The sequence below is a fragment of the Scyliorhinus canicula genome, chromosome 20 (assembly GCF_902713615.1).
Source record: "Scyliorhinus canicula chromosome 20, sScyCan1.1, whole genome shotgun sequence".
NCBI classification, from domain to species: Eukaryota; Metazoa; Chordata; class Chondrichthyes; order Carcharhiniformes; family Scyliorhinidae; genus Scyliorhinus; species Scyliorhinus canicula.
In genome coordinates this window covers 78,795,419-78,822,883 of record NC_052165.1, presented here as the reverse complement: position 1 = coordinate 78,822,883, position 27,465 = coordinate 78,795,419, and the positions used below count along the sequence as shown (strand labels likewise).

The 27,465-nt window shown below is 46.0% G+C and overlaps 1 long non-coding RNA gene across 1 annotated transcript in view; it reads left to right on the top strand.

Annotated features, from left to right (window-relative positions):
- The window catches only part of LOC119955053, an 86,747-nt gene extending 60,140 nt beyond the window's left edge, over nucleotides 1-26,607 (top strand). Inside the window, exon 3 of the long non-coding RNA XR_005458374.1 lies at nucleotides 25,738-26,607. This is a non-coding gene — a long non-coding RNA (uncharacterized LOC119955053). The remainder of the gene's footprint in view (nucleotides 1-25,737) is intronic.
- The last annotated feature ends 858 nt before the right edge of the window (nucleotides 26,608-27,465 follow it).

The following is a 27,465-nucleotide window of genomic DNA, read 5'->3' as shown; positions in this document are numbered from 1 at the left end:
TGGGAGTTCAGGTCCATTGTACCCTGAAGGTGGCAATGCAGATCGATAGAGTGGTCAAGAAGGCATACAGCATGCTTGCCTTCATAGGACGGGGTATTGAGTACAAGAATCAGCAGGTCATGTTACAGTTGTATAGGACTTTGGTTAGGCCACATTTGGAATACTGCGTGCAGTTCTGGTCGCCACATTACCAGAAGGATGTGGATGCTTTAGAGAGGGTGCAGAGGAGATTCACCAGGATGTTGCCTGGTATGGAGGGTGCTAGCTATGAAGAAAGGTTGAGTAGATTAGGATTGTTTTCATTGGAAAGACGGAGGTTGAGGGGGGACCTGATTGAGGTATACAAAATTATGAGAGGTATGGACAGGGTGGATAGCAACAAGCTTTTTCCAAGAGTTGGGGTCTCAATTACAAGGGGTCACGATTTCAAGGTGAGAGGGGGAAAGTTTAAGGGAGATGTGAGTGGGAAGTTTTTTATGCAGAGGGTGGTGGGTGCCTGGAACGCTTTGCCAGCGGAGGTGGTAGAGGCGGGCACAATAGCATCATTTAAGATTCATCTAGACAGATATATGAACGGGCGGGGAACAGAGGGAAGTAGATCCTTGGAAAATAGGCGACAGGTTTAGATAAACGATCTGGATCGGCGCAGGCTTGGAGGGCCAAAGGGCCTGTTCCTGTGCTGTAATTTTCTTTGTTCTTTGTTCTTTGTATGACCTTCTGTAGCATGGCTGACCAGAAATCTGCCCGCCTTTTACCACCTGCCATCAGACGTATTTGGAAAATTTACAGGATGATAATCAACCTGTTTGACCACATTTGGCCATCAATTCCTGAAGAGGGGCTTGGACCCAAGGATTCTGGCTCTCGATAGGGGCGCTATCCACTGCACCACAGGTTACTCGGCTAAAAGCATCAGATTGAATCTGATTGCTTGGTTCATTTGGTTGTTAACAGTTCAAACATGGGATTATATGTAGTTATCAGCGTTCGATCACAGCTAATGGTTTTGTAAGCTAATTTACTTTTATTATGTTGAGGCAAGACAGTTGATGATAGCAATAAGAGACTGGGAACAACCTGTGAAGCTGCGAAACACCATCCTCACATTCACGGGCACTGAAAGTGAAAACGCTGGCTCACAGAACGGACAGGCACCTGTGTCAGGCTGATTGACACCATCAAAATCCGGCTTGGGATGTCTCTCCAGGATTAGAGCTCAGGGCATTTGTGATCTTCATTAGACACTGAGGGTGAAGGACAGTGACTGTAACCATTGAAGCTGGTCTATAGACTGGACTGCAGGATGTCTGATAAATATCTGAAATAAATATTTGCTGTGGAGTACAACCTTTGGGATCATTGTCCCTGAGGGAATATGAACAGGGGGTGCCTCTGTCAGCCTTTCCCATTGTAGGCGTGCAGCAGACCATTGCCAGATCCCAGTATCGGTGTAAAACACGTTTAGGTTAGGGGGAAATTCAAGCTTGGGCTGTGTTATGTTCTGTGTGATGACCATTGTAATGGTGTACACAGAACATAGAGTTGTTTAACGAGAAAGATGATTTATTAATAAACACATGGAAAGATAACTAACAAACTATAATACAAACAATGGCTACTAAGTGAATTTGGTGAATTCTCTTGGAGCTACTTTAAGTGCAACTATCCTCTTGTACATCTCACTACCAAATGGCAGGTGTCTTGAGAGTCGTGATAGATCTCTATCACCATCAGCTGGTTGGAGGTCGCATTGCTAAAAATATACAGAACTGCGCACAGGCATATCACCGAAGGCTGTGACCCCCAACAATGTCAGCCATGGCTCAGTTGACACTTCTGCCTTGGAGTGAGAAGGTTGCGGTTTGAGCACAGAAATCTCGGCTGACATTTCAGTGCAGTGCTGTGTCAGACGGGATACTGAACTGAGGCTCTATCCACCCCCTCAGGTGGAACGTGCAGTAGCACTCGTCTGAAAATGAGAAGGGAAGCTCTATCCATGTGCCCTGGTGAATATTTAACCCTCAAAGGAACACCACGGAAAACAAAAGCAGAATGCTGCTGGGGTGCTGGAAAGAAAAACAGAAAATGCTGATGCACTCGGTTCCTCGCTCCACAGATGCGGCCAGACCGTATTAAATGAAGTAGCAGGCTCAAAGGGCTGAATGGACCACTGCTGTTCCTATTTCTTATCAATTAGACTGTGACATTATAGAAATGTCCAATATACACAGAGGGTAGTGGGTGCCTGGAACTCGCTGCCGGAGGAGGTGGTGGACGCAGGGACCATAGTGGCGTTTAAGGGGCATCTTGACAAATACATGAATAGGATGGGAATAGAGGGATACGGACACCGGAAGTTCAGTTTAGACAGGCAGCATGGTTGGCGCAGTCTTGGAGGGCCGAAGGGCCTGTTCCTGTGCTGTACTTTTCTTTGTTCTTTGTTCTTTACAAAGAGTTAATGTCATGTTACAATTAACCAATAGATAGAGCTAGATGCAGTACAATATAAAACACTGACTATCAGGCTTCTGGGAGAGAGAGTGAAGGCTGGAGTCTAGTGCACAGGAGAGATCTAGAGACTATAGAATACAGTCAGAGTTAGAGTGTAGAGACTATTGTTTACTATAAGAGTAATTGGTTGAGCTTAATTTAAGTACTGTAAACAAAAGTTAGATTCATAAATAAACTTAGCTTCTGTGGTCTTTGTGAACACTACAATATCGAAGCTGATAACAGAATCACAAAGAACACCACATAGACCTGCTGAGCTTCTCCAGCATTCTCTGTTTTGATGCCATTAAAAACAGATGAGCTGGTCACCATCTCCTCGCTGTTTGTGGGACCTTGTTGTGCACGAATTGATTTCTCCGCCTCACAACAGTGGCTAGATTTTAACAAAGTGCTCCATTGGTTATAACGGGATTTGGATGCTGTGAAAGGTGCGGCATAAATGCGGCTCTTCCTCTGTTCTTTAATCACAGGAGACTGCAGCATAGCTTGCCGATGTGACACTTAACCCACCGTCCTTCCTCATTGGCTTTGCTACCATCAAATCAGACAAATGTGACACATTTTTGATCATTACATTGAGCCTCGGTTCAAGGTGCTTCACGACCGACAGAGGTTTGTTACGTCCCCTCAGGTTGCCATGGGTTTGAAGCCGAGCTCAGGGGCAGCGCGAGTACCACTGCGGCAGTCACCCCCACCCTACCCCACCCCCTCAATCAGTACGTTTCTACATCCAGTGCTCTTCACTGGGAAGGTACAGTAGCTGCTTCGCAAACCCAGTGGCAGCCACACCGCTATCACCAATATAGGAGAACCATAGCATTGTCGACAAGTCCATGTACCCTGTCATTGCTTAATTAGCATCTTCTTGAGTTTTCAAACATTAATAATTCATATCTTTAGCCCAGAATGTAAGTGCAGCTCATCAACTGAATGATTCAACTTTTCAAAGGATTTGTGTGCTCCTCAATTTTCACTTACTTTTGAACCTGATTAACATTCATTTATTGTAAGACCTCATAGAATAACCTCCAGCTCTGCAATCCACCGCAATTTCTTCTTTATTCATTCTTCGTATGTGGGTATTCAGTAGCAAGGCCAACATTTAATATCCGCACTATTTGCCACTGAGAAGGGAGTAGTGAGCCTCCTGCTTGAGCTACTGCACTTCACGTGGTGTAGGTATATCTGTAGTGCTTTTAGGGGAGGTACTGTGTATTCGCTCATTTGTTGTTTTGTTTTTATATCTGATTTACTTCAGAGCAATACAGAAATGGAAGTAGTTCTAAGTCTGCAACAAGTATTCACAATACTTTAAAATACCTTAGCTATTGCAAGATGTCTGAAGGACCCGCGGCTCTTTCTCTGGAAGCTTCTGTTTATTAGCTAACAATGCCTTCCTAGGCTTAAGTAATCAAGTACTGTGATATAGATCAGTAAACAAACTAACATGATCAGACACAGATCAGTTAAGCCATTGAACATGATAAGAGGGAGTTCCAGGATTAAGATCCAGTAACAGTACAGAAACAATAATTTAGTTCCAAGTCAAGATGGTGTGTGACCTAAATTGTAAATTGTGATGTTCCCATGCATCTGCTATCCTTGCTCTGCTAGATGGTCACGACCATGTGTTTAGAAGGTGCAGTCAAAGGAGGCTGGATGAGTTGTTGAAGTTCGACTTTATATTATTATTAAGATCCTTGGCCAAGCCTTGGGTTGTGGGGGATATCCAGTTAGGGACAAATAATAGTTTATTTAAAGTAGGCAAAGTTTGAGATTCAAGATTGAGTGGCAGATCGTGGAAAAGTGCAGAAGTAACAGAGTTGTTGTCATGGGTGACTTCAACTTCCCTAATATTGACTGGAATCTCCTTAGTGTAAATGGTTTGGATGGAGCAGATTTTGTCAGGTGTACACAGAAAGGATTCATGGCTCAATATGTAGATAGGACGACTAGTGGGGAGGCCGTATTGGACTTGGTGCTCGGCAATGAACCAGGCCAGGTGTCAGATGTCTCGGTAGGAGAGCATTTCAGCGACAGTGACCACCTTCACCTTTACCACAGTCACGGAGAGGGATAGGAAACACACAGTATGGGAAGGTATTTAATTGGGGGAAGGGAAATTATACTGCTATTAGACAGGAGCTGAGGAGCATGAAGTGGGAACAATTGTTCTCGGGGAAATGCGCAACAGTAATGTGGGGATTGTTTAAGGTGCACTTGCTGCGAGTGCTGGATAGTTTTGTCACGCTGAGACGAGGAAGGAATGGTAAGGTGAAAGAGCCTGGGATGACAAGAGAAGTGGAGCTTCTAGTCAAGAGGAAGAAGGAAGCTCACGTAAGGTTGAGGAAGCAAGGATCTGAATTGGCTCTAGAGATAAAATGTAGCCAGAAAGGAACTCAAAAATGGACTGAGGAGAGCTAGAAGGGGGCATGAAGAAGCCCTGGTGGGAAGGATTAGGGAAAACCCCAAGGTTCTACACTTATGTGAGAAATAAGAGGATGATCAGTGAGAGTAGGGCCAATCAGGGATAGTGGAAGGAACATGCCTGGAGTCTGAGGAGATGGGGGAGAACCTAAATGAATACCTTGCTTCAGTATTTACTAGAGAGAGGGACCTTGTTGCTCATGAGAACAGTGTACACCATGTTAATAGACGCTAACAGGTTGATATTAAAAAGGGGGATGTGCTGGAAATTTTGAAAAGCATCAGGATAGATGTCCCCTGGGCCAGATGGGATATGCCCAAGGTTACTACGGGAAGCGAGGGAGGAGATTGCTGCGCCATTGCCGATAATCTTTGTGTCCTCACTCTCCACTGGAGTAGTACCAGATGATTGTAGGGAGGCGAATGTTGTTCCCCGTTCAAGAAAGGGAATAGGCAAATCCCTGGGAATTACAGACCCATCAGTCTTACGTCTGTGGTGAGCAAAATATTGGAAAGGATTCTGAGAGAAAGGATTTATGATTATTTAGAAAAACATAGTTTGATTAAAGATAGTCAGTATGGCTTTGTGAGGGGCAGGTCATACCTCACAAGCCTCATTGAATTCTTTGAGAATGTGACGGGACACATTGATGAAGGTCAGGGAGTGGATGTGGTGTATATGGATTTCAGTAAGGCATTTGATAAGGTTCCCCATGGTAGGCTCATTCAGAAAGTTAGGGGGCATGGGATACAGGGAAATTTGGTTGTCTGGATACAGAATTGGCTGGCCGAAAGAAGACAGCGAGTGGTAGTGGATGGAAAGTATTCCGCCTGAAGGTTGGTGACGAGTGGTGTCCCACAGGTATCTGTTCTGGGACCTCTGCTCTTTGTGGTTTTTATAAATGACTTGGATGAGGAAGTGGTAGGGTGGGTTAGTAAGTTTGCCGATGACACGAAGATTGGGGGAGTTGTAGATAGTGTTGAGGGCTGTTGCAGGTTACAGCAGGACATTGACAGAATGCAGAGTTGGGCTGAGAAGTGGCAGATGGAGCTCAACCTTGATAAATGTGAAGTGATTCATTTTGGAAGGTCGAATTTGAATGCTGAATACAGGGTTAAAGGCAGGATTCTTGGAAGTGTGGAAAAACAGAGGGATCTTGGGGTCCACGTACTTAGATCCCTCAAAGTTGCCACCCAGGTTGATAGGGTTAAGAAGGCGTATGGTGTGTTGGCTTTCATTAATAGGGGGATTGAGTTTAAGAGCCATAGATTTCATAGAATTTACAGTGCAGAAGGAGGCCATTTGGCCCATCGAGTCTGCAGCGGCCCTTGGAATGCGCACCCTACCCAAGCCCATACCTCCACCCGTGGGCAGCACTGTAGCATTGTGGATAGCACAATCGCTTCACAGCTCCAGGGTCCCAGGTTCGATTCCGGCTTGGGTCACTGTCTGTGCGGAGTCTGCACATCCTCCCCATGTGTGCGTGGGTTTGCTCCGGGTGCTCCGCTTTCCTCCCACAGTCCAAAGATGTGCAGGTTAGGTGGATTGGCCATGATAAATTGCCCTTAGTGTCCAAAATTGCCCTTAATGTTGGGTGAGGTTACTGGGTTGTGGGGATAGGGTGGAGGTGTTGACCTTGGGTCGGGTGCTCTTTCCAGAAGCCGGTGCAGACTCGATGGGCTGAATGGCCTCCTTCGGCACTGTGAATTCTATGTTTATGTCTATGTCTATCCCCATAACCCAGTAACCCCACCTAACACTGAGGGCAATTTGGACCCTAAGGGAAATTTGTCATGGCCAATCCACCTAACCTGCACATCTTAGGACTGTGGGAGGAAACCGGAGGAAACCCACGCACACACGGGGAGAACGTGCAGACTCCGCACAGACAGTGACCCAAGCCAGGATTCGAACCTGGGACCCTGGAGCTGTGAAGCATTTGTGCTAACCACTATGCTACCGTGCTGCCAAAGGTTTTGCTGCAGCTTTATAAAACTCTAGTTAGACCACACTTGGAATATTGTGTCCAGTTCTGGTCGCCTCATTATAGCAAGGATGTGGATGCTTTGGAGAGGGTACAGAGGAGATTTACCAGGTTGCTGCCTGGACTGGAGGGCATGTCTTATGAGGAAAGGTTGAGGGAGCTAGGTCTTTTCTCTCTGGAGCGAAGAAGGAAGAGAGGTGACTTGATAGAGGTGTACAAGGTGATGAGAGGCATGGATAGAGTGGATAGCCAGAGACTTTTCCCCAGGGTGTAAATGGCTGTCATGAGGGGGCATAATTTTAAGGTGATTGGAGGAAGGTAGAGGGAAGATGACAGAGGTAGATTCTTTACACAGAGAGTGGTGGGTGTGTGGAATGCACTGATAGCAGAGGTGGTGGAGTCAGAGTCAATCGGGACATTTAAGCGACTCTTAGACAGACACATGGACAGCAGTAAATTGAAGGGGTGGAGGTTAGGTTGATCTTAGATTGGGCCAAATAGTTGGCACAACATCATGGGCTGAAGGGCCTGTACTGTACTGTTCTATGTTCTATGTTCTAAGATGCTTACTAAATGAAGACAGCCACAAGATTCTATGGATTTTGAACAACCAAAAACAAACTTTACTATATAAGTTCAGAAAGATAAAACAATTTACAATATCTACCTTATACCCTAACATTCAGGATTACTAAGAGGTATATGTGAATTAACAGGCAAACTGTGGTCGGACACACCTCAGTGCACAATGCGCGACAGATGCAACTAAACCTGATTCCATGGATTTCTCAACAACCAATCAAACTGAAACCTCATCTTTCTCATGAGGGTTTCCAATCTACACATTTGAAGATATTGCCTTGGATTTTATCCAAGGTTCACTCCTACTCAGCCAGCTTCTACAATGGCGTACATTCTAGGGTTTCAATCTCGCCTTCCGGGATTCTGATCCCCGGGATTCCTGAGAATACCGAAGTGTCACCTTGCAAGCACAATTCCAGATAAATGGCCGTGCCAAGCAGAACTGCCACTCTGAGGGGATATCTTTGCCCCAGTGGCCCACAACGCTGGCTTACCAACCTTCAGCTGCTTTCTTGGACCTTTGGGCCTTATCCTGAGTACACCTCACATAAAGTCTGCTAACTGCAGCTCGGTTGTTAATTTGGAGCCTGTTTCTCTGCCTCTTTCTTTTAATTTACATCCTGAGGCCTTCTCCCTGGCCCCCTCCCTTGTCCCTTACCTGGGAAACCTGATGCTCATAACACTCTGCTCTTGACAATCCCTGATCTGGAATTTTTGCACCATTCACCTTTTTTTCCATGGACACATCTGAAGAACCTGAAAGAGGTGTGATACGTGTGTGGCCAGATCGCTGTATCTCAGGTCATGAGGTGCATCTGGAGTTGAAATTCTCGGCTGCTAAACTCAGCAAGGTTTCATTGCCTGGTATACACTGCTAACATTGTGCATTAGTGGAGGAGGGTTAATGTTTAAAGTCATGGTGGGGTGCCAATCAAGCGGATGCTTTGTCCTGGATGGTGTTAAGCTTTGTCAGTGTTGTTGGAGCTGCACTCCATCTAGGCAAGTGGAGAGTATTCCATTACGCTCCTGACTTGTGCCGTGTAGATGGTGGACAGGCTTTGGGGAGTCAGGAGGTGAGTTACACACTGTAGAATTCCTCACCTCTGACCTACTCTTGTAGCCACAGTATTTGAATACCTAGTCCAGTTCAGTTTATGGTCAATGGTGGGGGATTCAGCGATGATATTGTGTCAAGGTTGATGTTTAAATTCCCTCTTGTTGGAAATAAGACCATAAGACATAGGAGCAGAATTAGGCCACTTGGCCCATCGAGTCTGCTCCGCCATTCAATCATGGCTGATATTTTCTCATCCCCATTCTACTGCCTTCTCCCCATAACTCCTGATCCCCTTATTAATCAAAAACCTATCTATCTCTGTCTTAAAGACATTCAGTGAATTGGCCTCCACACACTTCTGCGGCAAAGAGTTCCACAGATTCACCACCCGCTGGCTGAAACAATTCCTCCTCATCTCTGTTTTAAAGGATTGTCCCTTTAGTCTGAGATGATGTCCTCTGGTTCTAGTTTTTCCTACAAGTGGAAACATCCTCTCCTCGTCCACTCAATCCAGGCCTCGCAGTATCCTGTAAGTTTCAATAAGATCCAACCTCATCCTTCTAAACTCCAACGGGTACAGACCCAGAGTCCTCAAAAGTTTCTCATACAACAAGTTCTTTATAGAACATAGAACAGTACAGCACAGAACAGGCCCTTCGGCCCTCGATGTTGTGCCGAGCAATGATCACCCTACTTAAACCCACGTAACCCGTATAGCCGTAACCCAACAATCCCCCCATTAACCTTACACTACGGGCAATTTAGCATGGCCAATCCACCTAACCCGCACATCTTTGGACTGTGGGAGGAAACCGGAGCACCCGGAGGAAACCCACGCACACACGGGGAGGACGTGCAGACTCCACACAGACAGTGACCCAGCCGGGAATCGAACCTGGGACCCTGGAGCTGTGAAGCATTGATGCTAACCACCATGCTACCGTGAGGCCCCAATTATCCCAGGGATCATTCTTGTGAATTTTCTCTGGACCCTTTCCAAGGCCAGCACATCCTTCCTTAGATACGGGGCCCAAATCTGCTCACAATACTCCAAATGGGGTCTGACCAGAGCCTTGGAAATGGTCTTTTGCTTGGCACTTGTGTGATGTGAGTGTCACTTACCGCTTGTCATCCAAAGCCTGGATATTGTCCAGTACTATAAAAGAAAATACTGAGCTGCTGGGTTTTCCCAGAATTTTCTATGGATAGTGTCCAAGGCGTGCTACTTTTGGAGATGGGCTGCTTCAGTATCTGAGGAGTTGCAAATGGTACTGAACATTGTGCAATCACATGCAAACCCACATGTTATGTCCCATGGTTCCCCCGATGTTGAAGACACACACACAACATGAATGTGTTCAACCAGAATGATAATTTATTGTTAAACATGTGGGAGATAACTAACAGACCTGTACACAAAGTTATTGAAGTCTTTGGAGAGCGACTCTAAGTGTGACTGTCCTACTATCCTTACTACCGAGTTGCATCAGTCACGTGATGCATGTCTGGCATCACCAACTGGCAGGAGGTCATATCCGTGATGACATGCATTGATAACTAGCTTTATACATTTGTACAGTTATATACAGATATTACCACACCACCCACCTCTGGCATCATGTGGAGTAGTCGCTAATTAGTAGGTCAAGGAAATGACCTTGAGGAACTGCTGCAACAATGCCCCAGGAGTTAGAAGATTGGCCTCCAACAACAACCATCTACCATTGTGCAATGTATGATCCAATCAGTGAAGAATATGCCCCCTGATTTCCATTCATTTCAATTTTGCTCGGGCTCCTTGGTGCATCGCTCAGTCATTTGATGCCTTGATGTAGAGTAGTCACTCTCGCCTTCTCTCTCGAATTCAGTGCTTTTGTCCAAGTTTGAACCAAGGCTGTCATGATATCTGGAGCCACGTGGTCCTGGTGGAACCCAAATTGAGCAGGCATTTGATGAGTAAGTGCCACTTTGGCCACTGTCGATAACAACTCACATCATTTCTGATCATTGAGAGTAGATTGATGGGCTGGATTGGATTTGCTCTTATTTTTGCAGGAATGACATTGCTAGGTCTGTGCTGGGTAGCTGCCAGTGTCCTAACTGTCCTGGAACAGCTTGGCTGGCGCTGCAGCTAGTTCTGGAGTACAAGTCTTCAATACTGCAGCCAGGATGCTGTACTGAGTGAGTTCAGCCGTTTACTGATGTATAATTTTCCAATGAGAATGAATAGCTTACCTGGAGGAACTGTGCTGGTACTATTCTACCGTGATTGTTTTATTAACAACATCAACACTGATATCAAAATAAGGGAAACCCCAGAGGTCCCATATACCCGGGTGAGAAACATATTATTGGTTACGAACGGCAAAATGGGATCCTCCTGTGCCATTAATGTAACTCCCTCATCTCTATCCAATGCTCTTTCCAGCGTCTCCTACATGAGTTTATTTCACTGACCTTTTAGCTGTGAGTTTCTTTTCTCACTATTGAGTTTAACGAGTCAGACTGGGCGTTCTGCTGGCTAGTTTGGCTCATTTGATAGTACTTGCACTTCAAACCAGTGGTGGAATTGAGTTTGAAAGCTGTGAATCATAGAATCAGAGAATCCCTACGATGCAGAAGGAGGCCAATCGGCCCATCAGGTCTGTACCGACCCTCTGAAAGAGCATCTTGCCTCGGCCTAACTCCCCGCGCTCTGCCCATAACAATATTAGCATATCCAATCCACCTAACCTGCGCATCTTTGGACTGGGGGAGGAAACAAAAATGGCCAGCCGGTAGCACAAGTGATTAGCATTGTGGCTTCACAGCTCCAGGATCCCAGGTTCGATTCACCGCTGGGTCACTGTCTGTGTGGAGTCTGCACGTCCTCCCCGTGTGTGCGTGGGTTTCCTCCGGGTGCTCCGGTTTCCTCCCACAGTCCAAAGATGTGCGGGTTAGGTGGATTGGCCATGGTAAATTGCCCGTAGTGTAAGGTTAATGGGGGGAATTGTTGGGTTACGGGTATACGGGTTACGTGGGTTAAGTGGGGTGAGCATTGCTCGGCACAACATCGAGGGCCGAAGGGCCTGTTCTGTGCTGTACTGTTCTATGTTCTATGTTCTATGTACGTTCTCCCCGTGTCTGCGTGGGTTTCCTCCGGGGGGTCGGGTATGTTTTGGCGCCGCCCTTTTGGCACCGATCATTTGACACCGCCATTTTGGCGCTAAATTGATTTGGCGCTCATTATTTTGGCGCCTTTGTTGTGTATCGAATATATTGCCAGGAATGTAATGATAGGTTAATAATAATAATAGATAAAAACATGACATTTATTTCTAACACCAAATAACAAGTAAAATGAGTATAAAAGTTTAATGCATTTCATAGTTAATAATAATAATAATAATGGATAAAAACATGACATTTATTTCTAACACCAAATATTAAGTAAAATGAGTATAAAAGTTTAATGCAGTTCATAGTTGTGGGCCAAACCACGTAAATATTCAAGTGGTGCCCGTGAATCAAACTGTTGTGCGATGTTTAAGATACGCTCATCGGCCTTAATGTATTTCAGAAGTTTTTGATTTGGAGCATTCCCGGCAATCAACTGCTCGTAGTAAGCATCACGCCCTTTTTGAATTTTCCTTATACCATCGATGAACTTCCATATAACGGGATGGGTCATTCCTAATTCTGCATATATTTTTCTGTGTGCTGCTTCAGCATGATTGTTTGTTCGGTCCTCACCAGCTATTGTTCGCCTGTACTGATTCCACATTTCTGTAGGAAAAAGCGGCAGTTGCCGCCCATTGCCTTGTCTCATTGTCCTCCCAACGTAATTATCTTCGAGCCAATTCAGCAATGGTTGAAATTCATCAGGTAAGTCCTCCGGTAAAGCATCGATGTAGACATCCATGTGGGACTCAGGTACAATACATAATGCTACGATCATTTTCGCTTTTAAGGCAAAGTCAGGATCATTATTGTACAAATGCTGGAGCCCAAGGTGTTTCAAATGCTTATGTATATTATGGGCTAAGTGGAAGAAGCAGCCTTTCAGCTCCACTTCCGGAAAACATTCTTTCATTGCAGAAAAGGCTGTAGCACCAAGGCTGTAGATTGTTACGATTTTTTTCATAGCCTCTGAGTTTGGAAGTGATGCTTGTGCAGCTTGAGAACTATTTTCAAGACATCCGTTTATATTTGTTGACGGCACTTCAAGAGTTTTTTCAGCTTTACGCTTCAAACTTGTTTTGATGGTAGCAACTTCCACACCCACTGCTGAAGCACCATGAGAATGTCCGTCCACTTCCTTCACTACTTCATTGTTTTTAGTGTGAATGCGACCTTTACACTCGTTTATTAATTCGCATCTCCAAAACATTAACAATGGGTCGCTTTTGCTACATTTATCAAACACGTATAAATATCCATTGTGTGTTGATTTTGGTTTGTCTCTCTTGCTTAGAATTTTTTCAGCCATTTCTGGTATGGGGTCTAAGAGAAATTAAAAGCAAAACTGTATTTCTAGCTTTCAAATGTGAAAAGAGAACAGGCTTATGTAGCACCAAGGCTGTAGATTGTTATCATTAATTGCTGAAGTAGTCTGAATTGGCGGCAAACAGATGAGCGCCCAAAAGGCCAGCGCCAAAACCGATGAGCGCCAAAAGGTCGGCGCCAAATGATCGGCGGCAAATAGTCCCATTCCCTCCTCCGGGTGCTCCGGTTTCCTCCCACAGTCCAAAGATGTGCAGGTTAGATGGATTGGCCATGATAAATTGCCTTTAGTGACCAAAAAATTGTTAGGAGGGGTTATTGGGTTACGGGGATAGGGTGGAAGTGAGAGCTTAACTGGGTCGGTCCAGACTCGATGGGCTGAATGGCCTCCTTCTGCACTGTATGTGCTATGTTCTTTGAAACCGGAACACCTGAAGCAGATGCTGCCCTTTCTAAACCACTGTGTCTTATGGTGGACAAATAACTATGAGACTCAGTTTATAAAACAGAACAATATTTATTCACGCACAGACAATGGTTATGGTTATTCAATCGCACACACTCCCAATCATAGGTGACACTATACACCAATAGTTCCAAGATCTTAACTTAACTTGGCAGTGACCGACAAGCCCTCGGTAGATACAGGCCTGTTATCCATAGTTCCAGTCTTTTAGTCCTTTGTTAGTTGGTTATCAATCTGGTTCTCTTCTGGCTCTGCTCTTCCTTCTGTTGGTAGTGTGGATGGTCTTCGTCGTACGGTGGAAGTCACCGTTGTTAGTTACTGCTGCTCCGGAGAAAGAATGAACCTGTGCAGTAACTTATGCTGTTTGAATTTTATGACTCTTTCGGTGGGGGGTCTCTGGGTCATTTGTCAATCAATTTATCAGGGCTCAATCAGCCTGATCGATAAAATCTAATCAGGGGTTGTCACACCAATTTTGGGGTGGGCACTCAGTAGCCATACTTGAAAGTTTGGAAACATGTAGGCCCTTCCAAATAAGGAAGTTAGTGTATGGTAAACAATTGTGATTCACGAGGCAGCTCTATTGATCCTGTTGGTGGCCTGGAGATAGCCCTTTACTTACGTTATTCGCATCAAGCTGTGAATTTGCTTGAAGTCTGCAAAGCCTTTTCCTGTAGTTTTATTTGATCTGCCAGTAGCTTGCCTGTCCATTTGCTTGACCACTTTTCCCAGCATCCCTTGCTGGACACCATTTTAGATGGCCACACAGACATGGGGAGAATGTGCAAACTCCACACAAATAGTCACCGGAGGTTGGAATCGAACCCGGGTCCCTGGTGATGTGAGACAGCAGTGCTAACCACTGTGCCACCATACTGCCCCAAGCCTCACTCCAGAGACTTCGGCACAGAGCCCAAATTGATACTAACAGGAAAAATACTGTTTCTGCCTGAGGTAGGAGGTATTGGATATTCTTTAATTTGAGGCACCATCTGCCTATTCAGGTGACAGTGATAGCGTCCATGGCAACAAAGAGGTTGTCCCCCAGTGTTGGGGGCCAACATCCCTCCCTCCAGCATCACCACTAAAACATCTAGTGCTATTTGACTGCTGTGTTTGCCTGTACTCAAAGGCTGGGACTTTTCAGCTCCTCCCACCGTGGGATCTTCCGCTCGTGACAGGATCTCCAGCAGCCCGTTGGTGAGCATGTGGCCACTGACATCAGCAGGCCTGCAATACCTTGCCGGCGGCCAATGGAAAGCCACCTCGGCCACCGGATATTCCACCGGAGGATGCAGAAATGGCATCACTAGCATTGCTTCTGGGAATAGTTTATTAATACCAGAAACAACCTCAGTTGTGTCACATTTGGGGGACGTGGTGCTTCTCAGATTTCTATCATCTTTTTTGGCTCCTTTACGGCAGCACGGTAGCACAAGTGGATAACACTGTGGCTTCACAGCGCCAGGGTCCCACGTCCCCACTGGGTCACTGTCTGTGCGGAGTCTGCATGTTCTCCCCCTGTCTGCATGGGTTTCCTCCGGGTGCTCCGGCTTCCTCCCACAGTCCAAAGACATGCAGGATAGGTGGATTGGCCATGATAAATTGCCCTTAGTGACCAAAAAGGTTAGGAGGGATTATTGGGTTACGGGGATAGGGTGGAAGTGAGGGCTTAAGTGGGTTGATGCAGACTCGATGGGCCGAATGGCCTATTTCTGCACTGTATGTTCTATGTTCTTGTGCAAGCCATCTTGATCAATGATTGCTTATGGATGTCTTGGGAAAGTCACACTTTTCCTTTTTAACTCTGAGATTATGGTTTTGTAGTTATTCCAGTGTAGCTTCCACATTCTGCCAGTGCCCTTGTTCACTTGTGCTGTTGATGAGAATATCAGCTCAATAACATTCATTTGTAAATATTTTACTGAATTTCTGACCTCCAGAAAATCTAGCAAATAAGTCTTTTAGCAGTGGCCATGGATAGTGACCTGCACACAATACAGGTTTTATTGTTGTCTTAATTCTCTGCATATCTTTACTGAGCAATCTGGCTTTAGTACAGGAACTATTGGTGTTGCCCAATCACTTGTAGTAACTGTTTCAAGAACTCCTGTTCAGACTAGTCATTCTAGTTTTTCTTCAACTTTTGGCCTGATTGCGTATGGTACAGTTCTGGCCTCGAGGCATTTTGGCGTACTGTTTGTCTTAATTTTGAGTTGGATTTCAATTCCGATCATTGAGCCCAGTGAGTTTCCAAACACCTTTTTATATTTTTTGAAATGTTCCTGTCATTGGATCCTGCCTGAGTGTAATGATTTCCGTAGACCTAAGGAAAGCAGAATTAAGACCTGGACACACTGGGGGAAGGACCTGCTCTCTCTTTCTCCAGAAAGGCTGTGATTTTCTTTATTTCTGAAACTGCAGAAGCCTGAATGAATCAATAGTAAAATCCATTCCAGACTCGAAAGCAGAAATCTCAATGTAAAAGCCTGCTTTGAAGGACAGTGTGCTAAAGACAACCATCTGAAACGCATACTTTTTTTTCCTTTTACTTATTATTCACCTTTCTCTTCCTCTCTGTTTGTTTGTCTTATGTATGTTTGAATGCAGAGGATAGGGGAAAGTTAAAGTGGGAGAAAGGGGCGGCATGGTAGCACAGTGGTTAGCAATGTTGCTTCACAGCTCCAGGGTCCCAGGTTAGATTCCAGGCTTGGGTCACTGTCTGTGCAGAGTCTGCACATTCTCCCCGTGTCTGGGTCTGCCTGGGTTTCCTCCGGGTGCTCCGGTTTTCCTCCTACAGTCCAAAGATGTGCAGGTGGTTTAGTCTTGCTAAATTGCCCTCAGTGGCCAAAACGGTTAAGTGGGGTTACAGGGATGGGGTGGAGGTGTGGGCTTAAGTGGGGCACTCTTTCCAGGGGCCGGTGCCGACTCAGTGGGCTGAATGGCCTTCTTCTGCACTGTAAATTCTACGATTCCAAGATTAGGAATGAGATGATAGTTAACCAGTTGCATTTGCTGCATATTTAATGATAGTTCTTGATATAAATAAAAGGTCATTATATTTAAATTTACAAACGTGGTGACTGTAATTATTGGGCAGCCAAAGGCCAAAGACTTCGGGTATTTTTCGAAGAATTATTGGTTAATACAACTGATCGCGTCCTGACCCAAGATGTCATGACAATATGTTGTCGGAAATTCTCATCACTTGACCTCCCACTGCCACGTTCCGTAGTCCCACTTGCCTGCCCTGGTCAGCAACGTACCATCCTTGTGGCACACCACCTTCCCCACCAATCAGAAATTGCACAGATCCTTTGATATCACATTGGATGAACCTTGACTGTCAGGCAAGCGGCAATTTTTTCTCATCTCTGATACTTTTACAACTAACAAGTAGAGGCATTGATAGAAAATAAAAGAAGCATAATTTGAACTGCATTGAATTAGTCGAATTGATATGAGAATGAGTGATGTATTAGTGGCATCAGCAGTCATGTGATCCCGAGAGAGAGAGAGAGAGATTGGAACACACTGTATTAATCAGTACCTCCGGGTGCTCCAGTTTCCTCCCACCAAGTTAGGGTAATTTGGACATTCTGAATTCTCCCTCTGTGTACCGAACAGGCGCCGGAGTGTGGCGACTAGGGGCTTTTCACAGTAACTTCATTGCAGTGTTAATGTAAGCCTACTTGTGACTATAAAGATTATTGTTATAATTATTATTATACATATTCAGGAAAGACATACCAAAACTATAGGGGCAACAGCAACAATTACAATATGAAAGAAAGATTACAACACCCATTGAAGGGGCCAAGATGGAGCCCGATTAACAATAGGGGGAGGAGGGGTAAGGGGGGGGATGGGGGAAGGGGGAGGAAGGGAGAGGACAATGAAAGGGAATCATGTAAAATTGTATATAAGAACTCTCTCATTCTGTAAATATTACGTGTTTTATATGTCTAAATGTTGAATTGTTAAAAGTGGAAAATTCTAATCCAAATATATTTTTTGAAATTGAAAGATTTACTGTGTAATCTCTTCTATATATATATTTGGTCATGAACAGCAATCACCAGAGTAAAACTATAACTCGGCAAGATGGGTCATGCATACCAGTAACCAAGAACCAGGCCAACTACACAGAACAAGGTGGCAACACAGAACAGTGGTCTCACCAATCTAGCCAGAGGTTGGTGCCATCGATGGGACCACAGGAAGAGAACAAAAGAAAATTTTGCGACAGCTCCTACTTACCAACCTACCAAGAGAGGAGGCAAATTTAAAAGATTTAACAAAGTTTGCAGCTGGCGAACAGTCCCTGCCCTGATCTCTGCCCATGGAAAGGCCAAAAGTGGACGTTTACGGAAGAAGCACTTCCTCAGATATCGAGCAGCAATGGCCCTTTGCGTTAACGAGCATGAGAGCCAGGATAGTTCATGCCTTTATGCCGTAGGGTTAGCTGCCGATGATGTCCTCTTGAGGCAGGAAGTCCTCTGCAGATTTTATTCTCTGAGCCTTCAACACGTATTTTAGCCTGAAGGGAAATCTGGTGAAAAAGACCACAAAGACGAGGGGAATGGGTTGAATTATTTCTCGCTGACCTATAACGTCTTGCCAGCTATTTCAGATATGGGGCGCTGAAAGACGAGCTCATATATGACCATTTTGCAATTGGCATATATGAAGTTCTCCGACTTCTGACAGACCAAGGGTGACTTTACTTTGGATCAAGTGGTCCAGTACCACTTGGTAGGCCAAGCTCGGAGAAATAAACTGCGCTGTAGTTTGCGTGAATCCAAGACTCTGGTTGACTCCATTAACTGGGTAGGCCCATGGGCAGCGGCACCACCTATACAAGGCCCTCAAAAATGGGCGAAAGGGCAGGAAAACCCAGAGCTGCCACTTTGAGATGCTTACATCGTGGTGCAAAGAAACAACACAGGCGCCAAGGCTGACCTGCAGAAGGCGCAGTACGATTCCAGTGAGGGAAGACCAGAAATTTCAAGTACTTCTGCAGGTCCACCAACTCTAACAAGAAAGAAGGCAAGTGAATATTTATGAAACATACTCCACCCAAGAAACTGGAAATAAAAACAAAGATGAAATTATGGACTTTCTAGGAGAAGTAAATGATCTTTAGACTATTTATTGGTCAGCTACAGTGCAAGTTAAAGGATTCAACACCAGCTTGAATTTCATACCAGAGCTGGCATTGGCATACCAGCAAATGATGTAGACTGACTTGAGCCAATACCCTTCACCCATCAGATATTAAATTGCAAAGTCCAAGTGGCACAAAGCTGCCAATAAAAGGCAGGATCACCTACATCCAAACTGTTTCCTCCTCATCTATTTCTTGTACAGGGTAAAAATGCAAATTTCAATAAAATTTTATTTTTTAAAAGGCAGTATCATTGCTCCGCTGCAGTGCCTGAGTAGTGCCCAAGCAGTGCCCGGACATGACCCTCTCTCCCAGACCTCCCCTGGGAGGTCTACCCGCCAAGTGCTCGCCTTGGGGGACCAATTGTGATTCACACCGTTGTGTCAACATGCTGCCGTCGATGGATTTTCTGACAGCAGTGGGGAGGACGGGGAATGGCGTGGAGTCTAGGGGCCGAATAATGATATGGTAATATATCCAAATGATTTTCCCAACGTTTAATGTTAGGAAACACGGACAATCGCGTCATGCATTTACACTGACGTAAAATGCAGCTTCGCAGCTCTCGTCGCCAAATCTGCCCACTGCAAACGAGAGTGGAAAATCCCAGCCAAAGACTTTGGTTTCTTTGTTTTGGAGTCGGCTGTGTTTCTAATGGCTGAAATGAAATGAAACGAAAATCACATTGTCACAAGTAGACTTCAAATGAAGTGACTGTGAAAAGCCCCGAGTCGCCACATTCCGGCGCCTGTTCGGGGAGGCTGGTACGGGAATTGAACCGTGCTGCTGGCCTGTCTTGGTCTGCTTTCAAAGCAGTGATTTAGCCCTGCTAAACCAGCTGAGTGCCATTCAGTTCTTCATTTCACTGAATATGACAATGCATTGTAATAATAATAATCACTTATTGTCATTAGTCGGCTTCAATGGCGCCTGTTCGGGGAGGCCGGTACAGGAATTGAACCGGTGCTGTTGATCTTGTTCTGCATTACAAGCCAGCTGTTAGTCCACTGTGCTAAACCAGCCTCATTTAGACCCGGTCTATCGTTGGTTAACCATTATGTGTAATTCAGAGAGAATGACTTGCTTGATTCCAGGCTTGACTCCATGGAGGATGGCGCTGACAAAGATATGGGTTGCACCTATTTCCAAAGGTGAAAGTCAATTGATGATCATGCTTCAGTCCCAGTTAATAACCTTCTTCCCACTCGAGCTGTTCTTCAGAACCGATACAGAGGCGGAGTCTTCGGAGCTTCTAAAGCTTCAGAATCCTGTGCAGGACACTGGCCTAGAAGAAATTAATCGACAGGAAATGTGGATTCATATCACCTCAGAGATTCATTAAAGAAAATTGTGTCATCTTCTCTTCATATCCTCAACATTTCTTCCCATTGCCCGCCGAGGAGCGAACTCGTAGTGGGAAAAGTGGAGCAATGTCACTACTGCCTACAGAATTTTTCTTTATTTTTTTATAAATTTAGAGTATCCAATTCATTTTTTCCAATTAAGAGGCAATTTAGCGTGGCCAATCCACCTATCTTGCACATCTTTGGGTTGTCGGGGCGAAACCCATGGAATCACGGGGAGAATATGCAACTCCACGCAGACAGTGACCCAGAGCCGAGATCGAACCTGGGACCTCAGCGCCGTGGGGCAGCAATGCTAACCACTGTGCCACCGTGCTGCCCTGCCGACAGAAAAATAACATCCATTCTGAAATATTATTGGGAAATCATCTCTTTTTCGGGCGGAAGTTTGGGCCGCTGTTGCGGCGAGCCCTTCACAACATCATGGACTTCGGCTGGACTGGAAAATTGTGTGAGTGGGAGGGACTTTAATGTGTCACCCTTCATTTCCTAAATGTCTTCAGGAATGATGTTGTTTTTCCTTTTCATTATAAATATTCAATGGAATCTCTAATCTTCAATCTGATTCATGATAGGGCCCTGAGAGGTTTCATTGGAGCTGTCGATCAGTTTGTCTTCTCAGGTTTTTCTCCGAGGGAGCATCGCATTCCTAATTTCTTCACTTCGACTTCAAGAGAGTCCAAAGCATGACGTCCTTTGGTCTTCTTCCTTGCGTCGCTTCTTCATTGGCAAAAGGCTGTTGTCCTTACAGTTCAGCCACCTTGTAGTCTACTCTCTGATTATCAGCAAATCTGGATAGTTACTACACCATTTTCCTCATCATGATGTCCGCCAAGGAAGAGAGGAATGTTTGTATGTCTCTGAGATGTCTTCCCTAATGGCCGAGAAAGCTATGAGAGACTAAATCCCTCACAACAATGACTTGGAGAGGGGGAAGCGTAAGAGGAGGAGTGGGGAAGAATCAGTAGAGTTAAAGGAAGCTACAGAAATGCTTCATACAGAAGTGATAGTTAAAATATAGATGCATATTGTTGATAAGAAGTTGATAGAATACTTGGTGGGATGGGGTGGCCTAATAGATTAATCAGGGAGATATGTTTGATGTCGATTATGATGTATTCGTGGCATTAGCAGTTATAGAATCCCAACAGTGCAGAAGGAGGCCATTCAGCCCATCAGGTCTGCACTAAACCCCCCCCCCCCCCCCCCCCCGCCCACACGCTAGAGCATCCTACCTAGGCTCAATCCCCCACCCTATGCCCTTAACCCCATAGACCAATCTAACCTTCCTTTCAAGGGGCAATTTTATCATGGCTAATCCACCTAACTTGCACATCTTTGTACTGTGGGAGGAAATTGGAGCACCCGAAGGAAGCCCACGCGTTCACGGGGAGAACGTACAAAGTCCACACAGACAGTCTCCCTAGGCCAGAATTGAACCTGGGTCCCTGACGCTGTCTGGCAGCAGTAAGACATTATGCCACCATGCTGCCTCATCTGGGCATGTCTGCGAACATAGAATATACAGTGCAGAAGGAGTCCATTCGGCCCATCGAGTATGCACTGACCCACTTAAGCCATCACTTCCACCCTATCCCAATAACCCAATAACCCTTCTTAATCTTTCTGGTCACTGAGGGCAATTTACCAATCCACCTAACCTGCACGTCTTTGGACTGTGGGAGGAAACCGGAGGACCCGGAAGAAACCCACGCAGACATGGGGAAAACGTGCAGACTCCGCACAGAGAGTGACCCAGCGGGGAATCGAACCTGGGATCCTGGCACTGTGAAGCCACAGTGCTATCCACTGTGCTTGACATTCAAGAGTCAGAGAGATATGCCTACACTTTATCTGTCTTGTACACAGTGTTAATAAACCAGTTTAAAGCAGGTACCAGAGTAAGGCTACAGTTTATCTAGAGACGATAGATCACACAGACCAGCAGACATCAGACAGCAAAAGCACACAGAGCAAGGTGGCAACACAGAACACTACATTTACAAAGGTAATGCCCCTATGATTTTCTTTCCTGAGTTCCTTGCAACAGTGTCCAAGAGATAAACATTCAATTCCTGGGTAATCGGTGAAGGCCGGCCGCCCTATCCAAAAAGGAGCTGCTACATTGGAAAGAGGCAATGGAGCGGGGATAAAGAAAACATGGCCGAAACATTGGCAAACATTGATTGAAGACAGATTAAGTCCACTGAAGCCAATGTACATATTCCCTGGTCAATTCTGCAAGCATTTTCTTTACATTTACATCATGGTGATATGTGGCAAGACTTGTTTTAAGTGCAGTATTTTGCAGATTAGGCCTCAGCAAGATGTCAGTACACAGGGGAGGGAATGACTTTAATTGGAGACGAGAAAATCAATCGCTGTAGCAACCTGAAAAATGTGGAAGTCGTCCCACTGAAAGGAGTGTTGCTCTCTCGCTGAAATGAAACCCACAGAATTGATTTTTACAATGCAGGGTGTTGACCAAAGGATTTCACAGCTGCCTGTGGTGCTATTTTGAATGAGTTCATGGCCCCTGCCCCATCACAAATTCCACCCCCCCCCCCCCCCCCCCCCCACCTCCCCTGCAACCCCATGAGACGACCACAACAACTTCCAGGGAGGGCATGAAACTGGGAAAAAGAAGCTGGGATCAATTTCCGATGGAACTATTCTTTGTAGTTCTTCACCACCCTCCCATCTGTATGGTAAACAGAAGCTTACATGGCCGACATTTTGTTCAAATGAATTACCACCGAGGACTTGTGCTCTATCTCTTTAGCTAGGCATCACTAAATCGTGTTAAGTTTTGCACTTAGGCTGTACAATGTGCTGATGGTTTAATGAATAGAACTGTTAAATATGCCTCCTGTGGTGTTTTGTACTGTCTCTTCTTATTTAATTGGTGATCCCATGGTTTCTTTCCCCAGGTTCATGAATTGGCATCTTTCTTTGTTAAACGTCTCCCACTTTTTGACCCAAACTCCAAAACTGTCCCCATCCTTTTGCAATGAGGCCCTTTCCCGTATACCAATCCTGGCCCTTTCCAGTTTGGCACCAGGAGCCAATGCGGAATCTTCATTTTTGTCTGTCCCATCTTCCAAACCATCAAATTGCATTGAAAACAAGCTGATCCCAGAGGTGTGGGTTGGTGTGGGCTTGGGTAGGGTGCTCTTTCCAAGAGCCGGTGCAGACTCATTGGGCCAAATGGCCTCTATCTGCACTCTAAATTCTATATAAATTCTATGATATGATTCATGGCGAGAATTTTACCTGTGACATCTGCGGGCAGGACTGGAAGAGGCCTCATTTTCCACTTCTGCCCTAGATCAAAGAAACCACGTGATATGCTGTCAGGCTAATTAAAGGCTGACCAGTGTGAAATGCCACCAAATAGACCCAGTATGGCCAGCGGGGGTTGGGGTGCGGTGGTCCAATGGACGCCCGGCGGGATGGTTAAAGGCGGCTGACTGAGACTGTTAAAGACATCAAAGGAGGCACCGGGAGCTCTCCAGAATGGCAGCGGCATCCAGGCGAGAGGGCAATGCAGATGGGCACCAAGCCCCCTGTTTTTTTTCTGACAATTGCCTTCGGGCTTTCGTTGGGTGCCTGGCATGGCAAGCGGAGGCCACCCCACCTATGCAAGAAGGCATGGGAAGAGGTAGCGGCCAAGGTAAGTGGGCACACTGTTTAGGGGCTGTTTAGCACAGGGCTAAATCGCTGGCTTTGAGAGCAGACCAAGCAGGCCAGTAGCACGGTTCGATTCCCGTAACAGCCTCCCCAAACAGGTGCCGGAATGTGGCGACTAGGGGCTTTTCACAGTAACTTCATTTGAAACCGACTCATGACAATAATCGATTTTCATTTCATTTCATTTCACAGCATGATCGCAAATAGATACAGTGCCATAAAAGGTTCGATGACCTTCTGCATCTGAGTACTGAGTTGGTATGGTCCAGTGTGGAGCAGTGTGGAAGGCTGCTCGCCCTTAGTTGAGTTAAAGAATGTAGGAAACATATTCTCCAAGTGCACATCCGCCTGTGTGTGTTAAGGCTGGAAGAGAAGATCGCAAGCCCTGGGTTCATCTCAGGGTCAAATTTGAAAATATCCACAGGGTTCACAGAGGTGGGGGAGCAGCATGGTATGGTGTTGGAGTTGGAGTGGTTTGGGGGCAGCACGGTAGCATGGTGGTTAGCATAAATGCTTCACAGCTCCAGGGTCCCAGGTTCGATTCCCGGCTGGGTCACTGTCTGTGCGGAGTCTGCACGTCCTCCCCGTGTGTGCGTGGGTTTCCTCCGGGTGCTCCGGTTTCCTCCCACTGACCAGAGATGTGCGGGTTAGGTGGATTGGCCATGCTAAATTGCCCGTAGTGTCCTAAAGAGTAAGGTTAAAGTGGGGGTTGTTGGGTTACGGGTATCGGGTGGAAACGTGGGTTTGAGTAGGGTGATCATTGCTCGGCACAACATCGAGGGCCGAAGGGCCTGTTCTGTGCTGTACTGTTCTATGTTCTATGTTCTATGAGTGTTTGGTTCTGAATGGAGCTTTGCACTTACATGAGGAGAGGAACCACAATACCACTGAGTAATCTGTAGCTGATGGGGGGGGGGGGGGGGGGGGGGGGGGGGGGAGGTGTCCAACATGGTGATAGTGACCTGGCATGAAATAGGTGCCCTGCAGTTTGAGAGAGAGCAGTGAGCAAAGTCCTCATGTTATGGAGAGAGAGGAGTTTCTGAGGACGATTAGAGCCCAGTGGCTAGAAATGGGACAGGCGGAGAATGAAAAGAATGTAGAGTCATCTCGTCCCTCATAAGGGCTGATGAGAAAAAGTCTGCACTGATTCCTAGAAACATAAAAAATAGGAGCAGGAGGAGGCCACTCGGCCCTTTGAATCTACTCTAACATTCATTATGATCATGACTGACCGTGCCACTCAGTAACCTGTTCTCCCTCCCCCCCCCATATCCTTTGATCCCTTTAACCCCAAGTGCCATATCCAACTCCTTCTTGAAAACACACTGAGCAGGGTTTTCCATCAGCCGATGTCGAAATCGGGAAAGGCATTTTGGCGGAGAATCGGTCATGAGAACAAAAGGGTGGTCGGCGCCGGGCGCCAGCCAGAATGCCATGCTCCGGTGCCTTGACAGCAGCGGCAATGCGTTCTACTCTGCACGTACAGTAAACACTGTCCGTATATTATTAATGGGCCTGACCTGGTATTCTCCGGGGCCTCCACGATCCACCGCCTCCACCGGGAGGAATTATTAGTGCCGAGTTTCACTTGTCCTCTCAAAAATCTGGAAACAGGTGCCATGGCTGCAGAGGGGGCGAGAGGGTGAATGGAAAGTGTCCAATGTCACAGTCGTGTGCTGACATTCATTTGTCCACTCACTCAACTTGTCCAATTCACACTGAAGGATCTCTGCATCCTCTTCACACCTCCCTTTCAGCTTGGTGTCAAATGCGAATCTGGACATATTACATTTTGTTCACTCATCTAAATCATTAATATATATTGGGAATAGCATGGGGTCCCAGCAGCGATCCCTGTGGTACACCATTAGTCACTGCCATTTAATAAAAGACATCCTGTTTATTACCCATTGTGATGCCATTAATATCAGTCACATCTGACTGCTTAGCATACACAGTGACTATGTGATGAGTGATAATACTGAACGATTGTTTTCCTCCATCAGATGAGACATCATCCAGAGCCAGATGGGACTCCCAGGACCCTCCATTTACACCTGAGGAGGTGCTACTGACTGGCAGACACACCCACGTCAAACCTTCTCTCTGTACTAAGCACCAGGGAAGAAATATGCAAGTCGGTCGCCAATAGCACGTTGGCTCAGGTGGTAGTGCACAGTGGTGAGGGCACATCACTCTCGCATGAGCAGGTGGTGGAAGCAGAGTGTGCCCAGGGCATTGGCATTCGGAGGACTGCTGGAGACCAGGACCATGCTTAGCTCAGGTAGATGGAGCATCTGGGCTCATCCAACAGGCGGAGAATGCAGAGGATGTCCAGCCGGAAGCACGGGATGTTCCGGCAGAGGTGCCAGAAGTTACTGTACAAATTATTGACATGAGGTCTGTGTGCCATGGTATCTGTCATTGAGGAGTCCATGCGGAGCATGAGTACTGTGCTAACCCTGAGCTACAAGCCCACAGCCTCCTCCATTCAGAGAGTGGTGACTCTCATGGAGAAGCAGAACCAGGACAGAATGAGGGGTACCTGGGGTTACACCCAGACCTGCAAGCCCTCACACAGGCAATAACCTCAGGTGGTCACTGCCAGTGTAAAAGATGGATGTTCTCAGTTAGGTGCCTGTCTTCCAGAGTTAGACTCAGGGGTAGTCCCTCTGGATTGGAAAATTGCACATGTCACTCCACCTTTTAAGAAGGATGAAAGGGGGAAACCAGGGAATTACAGACCGGTTAGCCTAACATCTATGGTGGGTAAATTGCTGGAGTCTATAATTCGGGAAAGAATCATAGTATCACGATAGTGCAGAAGAAGGCCATTCAGTCCATCAAGTCAGCATCTCCAAAAGAGCACCCGACCCCTGGTTGGTAGGGGCTGGTTTTGCACAGTGGGCTAAACAGCTGGCTTGTAAAGCAGAACAAGGCCAGCAACGCGGGTTCAATTCCCGTACCAGCCTCCCCGAACAGACACCGGAATGTGGCGACAGGGCTTTTCACAGTAACTTCATTTGATGCCTACTTGTGACAATAAGTGATGTTCAGTTTTTTTCAGTTTTCAGTACCTAGGCCCATGCTCCCACCCCATCCCCATAACCCAGTAACCCCACCAAGTCTTTTGGACACTAAGAGGCAATTTTGCATGGCCAATCCACCTAACCTGTACATCTTTGGACTGTGGGAGGAAACCAGAGCACCCGGAGGAAACCCACGAGAATGTGCAAAATCCCAAGGTTGGATTTGAACTCAGTTCCCTGGCACGGTGAGGCAGCAGTGTTAACCATGGATGGGGCAACTGAACACTTTGGAAAAGTTTGATCAGGGAGGGCCAGCACGGAATTGTGAAGGGAAGGTCATGCCTAACAAGTCTCATGGAATTTTCTGAAGTTAGTGGATGAGGAGAATATTTATGGATGTTATTTCTAGACTTCCAGAAGGCATTTGATAAAGTCCCACACAAGAGACTGGTAACTAAGGTGGGGTTGAGGGCAAATTATTGACATGATGAGGAAATTGGTTGAGTGACAGGTGACAGAGAGTGGGGATAATGAGTTAATACTCTAATTGGAAGGAGGTGACCAGTAGTGTACCACAGGGATCTGTGTTGGGGCCTCAATTATTCACCTTATTCATCAACGATTTGGATGATGGCATAGAAAATCATATATTCAAATTTGATGATGATACAAAGTTACAGTAAGAAGTCTTACAACACCAGGTTA